Genomic DNA, 11,455 nt, shown 5'->3' with positions numbered 1-11,455 from the left:
AAACAATAAATAAGAAAGCAAACTATGTTTTCAAAGAAAATTCTTAGGACCAAAGCCAGATTTTACTGACATAAAATCATAGCATTAAAGCTTCACTGGTTTTTCTTAACCTCTGGAAGGCAAGTCCCTTGAATGTTATATTCTAGGGAACTTCACCAATATCCAGCACCACCCTACAGCACAGCAAACGTGTCAATGTTTCTCACTGATAGTTTTAATAGGATTATGTTTTTATGTAATTAACTTTGTTGTGAAGATGGTAGGAATTTATTTTTCTAGTACATTCTCAAGGTCCTGAATCTTCTTCTAAATCTGAAAATAAACAGGTATTTCATTAACCAAAGATGCCAAAACACCTATGTGGTACAACACATTGTGAGGGATACAAAAAGGAGCTTACAGTGAATGTGGGATTATAAAATGAAACCTCATGGAAAGTTACAAAATCAACACACATAAATAAGTTGCATTTCTATACATTAACAGAACAATCTCAAATGGAACCTAAGAAAACAATTCCATCTAAAAGAGCAGAAAAAATAATACTTAAAAATAAACCTAACAAAGAAGGTGAAAGATTTGTACACTGAAAACTACCAAAACATCACTGAAAGAAATTAGAGAAGACACAAATAAATAGACAGGCATCCCATGTTCATGGATTGGAAGATTTAATATTGTTAAGATGCCCATATTAACCAAAGCAATCTACAATATAATTCCTGTCAAAATTCTAAAGTTATCTTTTACAGAAATAGAAAATTAGATTTTAATATTCCTATGGAATCTCAAGGGATGCCAAACAGACAAAAATATTTTAAAAGAATAAAATTGGAAGACTTATGTTCCTGATTTCAAAACATATTTCAAAGCTTTAGTAATTAAAACAGTATGTTACTGGTATGCTGCTGCTGCTGCTGCTAAGTCACTTCAGTAGTGTCTGACTCTGTGTGACCCCATAGACGGCAGCCCACCAGGCTCCCCTGTCCCTGGGATTCTCCAGGCAAGAATACTGGAGTGGGTTGCCATTTCCTTCTCCATGTTACTGGTATAAAGACATACAAATAGATCAATGGAACAGAATAGAGATTCTGGAAATAAACCCTCATGTATATGGTCAAATGCTCTTCTACATGGGTGTCAAGACTACTCAATGGAGAAATGAGTGCTTTAAAAAGAAATGGTGTTGGGAAAACTTGATATCCACATAAAAAAGAATGAAGCTGGACCCTTACCTTATACCATAAACAAAAATTAACTCAAATCAGATTAAAGACCCAAATGTAAGACCTAAAACTATAAAACTCCTAGAAGAAAACAGGGAATAAGCTTCATGACTTTGGACATGGTAATAATTTCTTGGATATCACACTAAAAGCACAGACAACAAAAGAAAAAACAGACAAATGCTGTAATGCTGAGAAGGCTAGTGCAGGAGAGGGAGTTCAGTTTAAACACATGGAGTGATTTAAGTTTTAAATGTCTCTTAGACATGCAAATGGAGATAACATGCATGCATTTGAATCTGAGTCTGGAGTTTAGGAGTAAGTTGTCATTTCGAGGTATAAATTTAGGAATTGTTGAAATACACATCATATTTAAAGCTCTAAGGCTATGTGAGATCATCTAGGGAGATAGTATATTCAAGGGAAGAAGGCCCAGGATCCAGATTTGGGGCCCTACAATATTTAGTGGTGGGAATGAAAAGAAACAACTGAAAAAGGAGAATGAAACAGGGAAGAAATCAGGGAAATGTGGTTTCTGGAAACCCAAGGTTTCCATGGAGAAGTGAGTGACTGACTGTGTCACATACTGCTGAGAAGTTAAAGGCAATGTGTAGCAGACAAGGGACTAGATGTGACAGTTTCAGTGGTGTAGAGGATGCAGAAGTCAGACTCCTCTGGATTAGAGTATGAACAGGAGATGGCAATATTCAGACCTATCCTCTTGTTGAGCCCATCATATCTTACTGCCTCAAGAATCTGCTTCATCCTTCCAATTCTTGCAGTAACTCCAATTTGTTGTACCTTATTAGATTCTTTCTCTTCCACTTGCAAAAATGTTTATATCTCTCCATTCCTCAAAGATATAATTACCATCTTCCTTCCTAATTTATCAACAGAAAGGCCATAGTCTACCTTCTCTTAGATGAGGAAGGACTATTGGATTCTCTAGGACTTTCCGCTTTGCTTTCAAGCTGAGCAGCAAACTCATCAGCTTCATTAGTCATCACTCACTAAAAAAAAAATCAACCTATTCCATTAATGACAAAAATACAACCATCACAACTTTTGAAAGTTTTCAGATGTATGTATAATCATGCATTTGTACCATTAATATGGTTTTAATCACAGGGGAAAATTTGCCATTCATCCCCCAAGAAACACTCTGTTATCAGAAATGCAACTTAATGTTAATCCAGTCTAAATGAAATAAGGCAGTTAAAATATGTGGTGTTATCCAAAGCCAAAAAACCATGGTGGGGATGAGTGGCTCTCATCAACCAAAAGGGGACAAATGCATAATTACCCACTGAAGAGGTACAATTCATCCTTTATCAACCCTTCTTAGGGAAAATCATTCTCTTGTGTGTGTCCTTTTATGCTTTAAATTCATCATTAACAAATATTGATTACCACTTTACCCAATGCTACACACAGATGGTGAAGGGTAGGGTAGTTTGAAAATATAAGCCCCCTCACCCCCAAACACAGGGAGATTCAAATATGTCCACCTAGGTGCTGGATTGAGGGGGATAAGGGTCAGAAGCATAGAAGCTTATCTTTAAGCTGTTTTCATCCAAAGATAACAAAGACTATGCCTCCCATAATTTGAATAGAATCATGATAAAGAATTTTTTCCATAACATTTGCATTTCTTATAATAGAATACAAAGAGGGTGAAGACAGTTCATTGAGCATTTACTGCCTGCCAGGTACTATTCTAAATGGTTAACATATATGAACTCACTTAATCCTCTGTAGAATCCTGAGTTAGGTATGATTACCATTCTCATTGTTATAAATGAAGAAACCAAGGCACAGAAAGATTAAGGAAAACTAATTAATTGAGGATTGGGGTAAGGTGGAATACAGTTTAGAAGATTACTGCATGTTCTGTGCCTTAATACCAATGGTCTCTTCCATGAGTACAGATGTAATGTGCCTCTTCCATCCCTGCTAGGACTGAGATACAGTTCCAAAAACAACCACCCTTCAGGGCTGGGAAAACACTCAAGGCAAAGTACCACTCCCAGGACAGTTAGAGCATCCAAAGAAATATCCGCACAAAGGCTAAGATATAGCTCCCAAAGAAAGCCTTCCTACTGTACAGCTGAGATAGGGTCCACAAGGAAACTTCCTCCCCCACTACTGACATAAACATGCAAGAAAAAGTGCCATACCTTGGCTGAAAATAGAGTACCCAATGTAAAGTCCTCTCCAGGGCTTAGAGGGAACTTAACAGGAAAATACCCTCCCACCAAAAAAAGGGTTGATGTCCAAAACTTGTTGGAGAGACCTAGAAATGTATGGCAGAGAATTTTTGTGGTGCTGCAAACCCACCCTCTGGGATTAGAGGTGTAGCACCCAAGGAAGAATCCCTTTGGCTAGGGCTGAAATCAAACATGCAAGGACAAGCCCCTCCTTTAACACTACTTGGGTAGAAGGCCCTAGGAAGAGTTCCTCCCTGCCTCCATGGGGTTGAGACAGAGCACTCAAGTAAAAGCACCTCCCACCCATGGCAAAGACAGAGCATCCAAGGAAAAACCCTGGCCCCAGGGCTAATGTAAAGCACCCAAAGTAGAGTCCTTCCTCACAGGACTAAGCAACAGAATCTAAGAAACAGAACTAAGAAACACCCCCAAAACCAGGGCTGAGATGGAGCGATTAAGGAAGAGACTCCCCACTACATGGCTGATAAGCAAGCAAGGAAAATCCCTTTCCCCAAAACAGCTGAGATGGAGAGCACCCACGCACAGGAAAGTCCTCCCCTAGCACTGAGATAATCACCCAAGGAAGACGTCCTCCTAAATGGACTAAAATGGAGCACTAAAGGAAAGCCCCCTCATCAACAGAGCTGAGAGAGTACCCCAGGGAAAGTTCTCCTACAGTGCTGACAATCATCCAGTGAAATCTCCCCAGCCCACAGCTTATCTGTAGTACCCAAGGAAGACTTCCGCCTCCCAGGGTGAGATAGATCCCCCAAGGAAGAGTACCACCCCCTAGACTGAGAATGCCCAAGAAACAGTTCCTTGTAGGCAAAGTACCCAAGGAAAAGTATTCCTGCTGCTCAAGGGTCGAAATCCTGACCTTATTGGAAAAGACTAGAAGCAACTCAGAGAATGGTGGTAAAGTTGCTGTGGTACCACACCAATCAAAATTTCTAGAAATCTGCCTCTGGGGTATCTAAGAATGTTGGTACAGAGATGTCTCATCAGAAGCAGTTTGACATATACTATTGGCTGAGAGGGTTTCAAGGGAAGCTGCTGACCATTGAGTGCTGCTGGTCACTATGCCTTTCACCAGCCAGGCCCTGGAGAAATCATGTGAGGGGCAGAGCCTAGCCCTGGAGAAGCCTGGTGCCCAGCAGAAGCCAGCTGTTTCAGCAACCCAGGACCCAGAAGCAAAACTTTCCCCTTACAATGTCTCTGACGCCCTTTACAGACAAACTTCTGTGACAACTGCTATAAGGAAAAAAAAGAGAAATGGACCATTTTCACAGATTAGGCCAAACATTAATTTGGAGGTGAGAGGCAAGAAATAGATAACCAGTGTACTGTATTAACAAATAAAGGAGGAAAGTCATACAATCATTCTAATCAATGCAGAAAACACAAGTCATAAAACAACTATTCGTAAGGACAAAATTAAAATCATGTGTTAAGAAGTGAATCTACCAGAAATCTATAGTGTATATTATTCCTAGTTGTGAAAAATCAGTATTCCTTGTAAGATCAAGACAGGGATGTCCACCACTTCTATTTAACACTGTACTCCAAGAATCCCTAGCTTACACCTTAAGATAATAAAAGATAGTAAGTTATTTGGCTAAACTCAAAGTAGTCTATAAACAAAGAATTTGACAAAGAGAATAGATATCAAATCAACACATAAAAATTAATTGTGTATTAATTCTATAATTCTTCATATATAAGAATTAATTCTTAATATATAAGAATTCTATAATTCTTTTATATAACAATAACAAGAAATTCAGAAATGTAAGTTTTAAAGCCAATCTTAAAATCAACAAAATTATATAAAGAATATTAAAGATATATATAGGAATATATAGTAGGGGATTCCCTGCAGCCCAGCTGGTAAAGAATCCACCTGCAATGCAGGAGACCCAGGTTCGATCCCTGGGTTGGGAAGGTCCCTTAGAGAAGGGAATGGCTACCCGCTCTAGTATTCTGGCCTGGAGAATTCCATGGACTGTATAGTCCATGGGGTCGCAATGAGTCTGACACAACTGAGCCACTTTCACTTTCATAATATATGAGAGAATATGTGTATATGTGTATAGAATAAATATAACTAAACATGTCTAATACTGGTATGCAGACAATTATAAAATTTTATTGAAAGGTATCAGAGAAGACTTAAAGTGAGGTCTGTACCGTAGACAGGAAGACTCAGAGTCCACTTCCTCCGTCCCTCAAATTAATGTATAAATCTAGCACAATAACAATCAAAGTTCCAACAGTTTTTCATGGAACTTTACAAGCTGATTCTAAAATCTATGTGGAAAAATAAATACCCAAGACAAACACATAGAAGAACAAATTAGGGGGATCTGCCTTACTATCTCAAGGCTTATTATTAACCTTTAGTAATAAAAACAGTGTGATACAGATGCAGAGGTACACGAATTGAACAATGATACAGAATAGCAGGGCCTAGAAATAGTGTCACACATATATGGGAATGTGATACATTTCAGAGGTATTATTACAGATTGCTGGGAAAAGAATAGACTTTCTTTTTGCAGCACATATTGGCAATGTATGTAAAGTGTAATGCAATTGGATCTCTTCCTCATACCATACTCCAAAAATTTCAGATTGATTAAGTATTTAAATATGAAAGAAAAAAATAAGACTTTAGAGGAATTTAGAGAAGAGTATCTCTAAGACTTCCAAAATAGGAAAATATTTCTTAAAGAGGACACACATCAAAAGGCCACTACACATAATACAAAAGATTTTTTCAATAGTACTGATAATACTCTTCTTCTTAAGTTTGATGTGAGTTTACACAAGTCCCTTTAAGTTTCGGTTTACATATATATTCCATACATTTTGTATGGACCAAATACTACATTATAAAATGCAAAAAGAACAGCACATAAACTAATGCAGAGAAAGAAGTGAGTACCCTTAACAATAAAGGAAGAAATAACCCAACTTTTGGCAGAAATCTAGTCTTCCTAGTGAACCTGTGGCTTAAAGAAAGTATTATAAAAGCCGGGTTAACATTAAAGAAAATCATAAAGACCAAAAATCCTAGCAAGCTGTTATCTTTAATGGATATTTACTTCGCCCCATGAATGCAAAAATGGGTCAGTATTTGAAAGTCTATTCTTATAATTCACCATTTTAATAGGTAAAAGAAGAAAAAACATGAGTATCTCAATAAATGCCAAAATTGCATTTAACAAAATTCAAGATCCATTCCTGAATTTAAAAAATAATGATAACAAGGAATAAGATACAAGGGTAATGTACAAAAAATTGCCTTCCTAAATACCAGCAATAACTATTAGAATTTGAAATTTAAAAAATACCATTTATAATAGCACCAAAATAATGAAATACATATAAATCAAATGAAATATGTACAAGATCTCTATATGGGAAATTATAAGATCTATATAAATGCAGAGATATTCCATGTTCACAAAATGGAAAATTCAATATTATTAAGATATCAATTCTTTCCAATGTGATCTATAGATTCAAAGCAATCCCAGTCAAAATCCCAGAAAATTATTTTGTAGATATCGACAAACTGATTCTAAAGATTAAAGGGAAAGATGAAAGATCCTGAATAGCCAATGTAATACAGAAAAATAAGAACAAAGATGGAGGACTCACACTACCTGATATCAAGGCTTAGTGTAAAGCTACAGTAATCAAGACAGTGTGGTAGAAGAGTAGACGTGTAGATTAACAGAACAGACAGCCCAGAAATAGACCCACACATATATAGTTGACCATTTTTGACAAAGGAGCAAAGGCAATTCAATGGAGAAAGCATAGTCTTTTCCACAAATGGTGTTGTAACAATTGGGTGTCCATATGAAAAAAGATGAACCTAGATACAGATCTTACATCTTTCACAAAAATTAGCTAGGAAGTAATCATAGATCTAAATGTAAAATGAAAAACAATAAAACCTCTACAGGAAATCATAAGAGAAAAATCTAGATGGATTTGAATTTGGAAATGAGCATTTAAACATAATACAAAAAGCATGAGATAAGAAAGAGAAAATCGATAAGTTGGACTTCACTAAAATAAAATCTTCTCTGTAATAGACACTATTATGAGACTGAAAAGACAAACCACGAACTGGGAAAAAATATTTGCAAAACACAACTCTGGAAAGGACTTGCATTCAAGATATGCAAAGAACTTTTAAAATGCAACAGTAAGAAAACAACCTGATTTTTTAAATTAAGCAAAAGATCTAAACAGATACTTCACCAAAAGAGAAATACAGATAGCAAATAAACATGAAAGATGCTCAACATCTTTTGTCATTAGGGAAAACTGTAAATTAAAATGAGCATCACTGCACATCTATTACAATAGTTAAAATGCAAAACCTGACAATACCAGTCACTGGCGAGGATGCAGAGTAACAGGAAGTCATTCACTGCTAATGGGAATGCAAAATGGTAAGGCCACTTTGGAAGACAGCTTGGCTATTTCTTATAAAACTGAATATAATGTTACCATATGATCCAGCAATCATACACCTTGGTATTTACCCAATTAATTTGAAAAAGCAGGTCCACACAAAAACATGTGAGTGCTTATTCATAATCATCAGAAAATGGAGATATCTTGCAATAGGTGATGGATAAACTGTGGAACATCCATATAATGAACTATTATTCACAGATTTTAAAAATGAATTATCAAGCCACAGAGAGACATGAAGGAAACTTGAATACATATCACTAAGTAAAAGAAGCCAGTCTGAAAAGGCTACATACTATACAATTCCAATTATATGGCCCTCTGGAAAAGGCAAAACCATGGAGACAGTAAAAAGATCGTAGTGAACAGGAGCTCAGGGGAAAGGAGAGGGTTGAACATGTGAAGCACAAGGGATTTTTAGGGTTGTGAATTTATCCTATATAATAATGTAATTGTAGATACATAAATTATGAATTTGTCAAAACTGACTGAGCTCTAGATCACAAAAAGTGAACCTTGGTGTATATTTTTAAAAATCATTTAGGTCAGGGGAGTCCAAGGATAGAATGCAGAAGGGGAAAAATAATCTATACTACAAGTTCTTGAAACAAATGTACTAAAGAGTACGTGGGAAATGTGCTGACCTAAGTAAATTTGGAAATGAGTGGACACTGTAAAATAGCAAAAAATCCCTATACAATCACTGCGCTCTAGCTGAAAAAGTTGTTTCCCATGGGAAAACATGTTAATAATTCTGAAAACACTGCACATGTATACTGGAATTAAACAATTCAAGTAAGTGGCTAGCAGACAGTGGGAACCAGGTTTCTCAGTGTTGAAACAGTTTACAGATAAGCAAGAGGAGGAAGTTACAGTGATGTATGTGGCGATGGGTCAAACATCAAAATGAACTTGCGTTTCACTTAATAGAAATACAGATGTTACCTATAGAAATATTTATACATATGTGTATAGGCACAGGTTAGTAACACATATTTCCTTGCTCTTTCAGGTAGAAGGGCCTTGAAGTGACAAATTTCCAGTAGTAACTGAGCACAACCAGGGCCCAGATCTTGGTTTTAAAAACTATTCTCCAACAAAAAGAACCAGGTTCCTTGGAGTAAAAGGCTGACTCTAGGACTGGAGAAGGAAATGTGCAAGATGAACCCAGAACATCTTGTAGTGCCAGAGGTAAGAAATACTGGGGCAAAAAATCCACAATAATGGGAGTGATGTCAAAGTGACACAGGAATCAAAAGAAAGAGCAACCAATGTCCATAACTGGAACAATTTCAACAACAAATTAAGTAGTATTGCATGATAAGCCAGAGTACAAAATAAATATCCATGAGCCCAAACTCATATAAATAAAATATAGAATAAATTGATAAGTGGGGGAGAAGAGATATCTCCTGTGCAGAAGAATTCCAAATAATTGATGTAGATACTCCATCCTCAAGGAGGTGCAACATAACTCCCCACTTTCTAAGTCTGGGCTATGTATAGCAACTTCCAAGACAGTATGGAAAGGGTAACTCTACCCTTTGATAGAGAAACTTGACAAACACTGCTTTAGGTGATCAAGAATAACACCAACAGGGAGTTCCTTGGCAGTCCAGGGGTTAGGACTCTGCCCTTTCATGCCATGGCCTAGGTTCAATCCCTGGTTGGGGAACTAAGATCCCACAGGCTGCAGGCACAGGCAAAAAAAAATCAAGAGCGATAATTCAGGTTAATAAATGTGTACCCTTGGTATGACAACGCCATACATAATCCAAGTCTAATAACGCTAAAAAAAAATTGGACAAATCCAGATAGAGGAATATCATACAAATTACCTAAGTTTCCTAAAACTGTCAAGGTCACCAGAAATAAGGAAAGTCTAAAAACTGTCACAGCCAAGAGAAGCCTAAGACATCACAGCTAATATCCTGGATGGAATCCTGGAACATAAAAAGGATATTAGGTAAAAACTAAAGAAATCTGAATATTAACTCTGGTTAATAACAATGTATCTATCTTGGTTCAAGGATTGTTACCAAATGTATCATGCTAACACTTTAACCTGTGGTGAAATTGAGGCAAGCTATGTGGGAATTTTCTGCACCATCTTCCCAAGTTTTCTATAAATCTAAAACAGTTCTAAAAACTAAGGTTTATTTAGAAAATAGCATCTTTAAAAGGAGGTAGAAGGACTATTTAAGAGACACTAGAGGGACTTCCCTAGTGGCCAACTGGTTAAGGCTCTGTGCTTCCAATGCAGGGGGCACAGGTTCAGTCCCTGGTTGGAGAACTAAGAGCCCACAAGCTGGGCAGCACAGCTAAAAAAATAAATGAGACCAGAGAGACAAATTTAAAAATGTAATTTGTGAACCTCGGTGAGGGCAGCTATAAAAGTCATTCTGGGGATACATGGGTAAATCTGAATATAGTATTAGACGGTTCATCATTTTCTTAAGTGTGAGAATGGTATTGTGGTTAAATGAAACAATGTCTTCACTCTTATAGGGGAGGCCTGCTGACATATTTAGGAATGTCATGATGTCATGAAGTGTGATGATGAAGTCTGTTAACTCACCACAAACAATTCAGGAGGGCTTTGAAAAAACCACACTTGGAAAGAACAAAAGCAAAAATAACAAAATATTTAGAAATGGTGAATCTAACTGAAAAGTATCTTGGCACTCATCAAACTATTCTTTCATATTTTAAGTTCCTAAAATTTTAGGAAAAATAGCAATAGGATTTTAGAACTGAATAAAATGATACTCAAGTTCATGGACATCACAAGATGGTCAACACCGAAATCAGATTGATTATATTCTTTGCAGCCAAAGATGGAGAAGCTCTATACAGTCAGCAAAAACAAGACCAGGAGCTGACTGTGGCTCAGATCATGAACTCCTTATTGCCAAATTCAGACGTAAATTGAAGAAAGTAGGGAAAACCACTAGACCATTCAGGTATGACCTAAATCAAATCCCTTATGATTATACAGTGGAAGTAAGAAATAGATTTAAGGGACTAGATCTGATAGATAGAGTGCCTGATGAACTATGGATGGAGGTTCGTGACATTGTACAGGAGACAGGGATCAAGATCATCCCCATGGAAAAGAAATGCAAAAAAGCAAAATGGCTGTCTAGGGAGGCCTTACAAATAGCTGTGAAAAGAAGAGAAGCAAAAAGCAAAGGAGAAAAGGAAAGATATAAGCATCTGAAAATAAAATAAAGTTAAAAAAAAAAGATATAAGCATCTGAATGCAGAGTTCCAAAGAATAGCAAGGAGAGATAAGAAAGCCTTCCTCAGCAATCAATGCAAAGAAATAGAGGAAAACAACAAAATGGGAAAGACTAGCGATCTCTTCAAGAAAATTAGAGATACCAGATTTCATGCAAAGATCGGCTTGATAAAGGACAAAAATGGTATGGACCTAACAGAAGCAGAAGATATTAGGAAGAGGTGGCAGGAATACACAGAAGAACTGTACACAAACGAGCTTCACGACCCAGATAACTGCGATGGTGT

The sequence above is a fragment of the Bos mutus genome, chromosome X (assembly GCF_027580195.1).
Source record: "Bos mutus isolate GX-2022 chromosome X, NWIPB_WYAK_1.1, whole genome shotgun sequence".
NCBI classification, from domain to species: domain Eukaryota; kingdom Metazoa; phylum Chordata; class Mammalia; order Artiodactyla; family Bovidae; genus Bos; species Bos mutus.
This window is presented reverse-complemented; position numbering follows the sequence as displayed.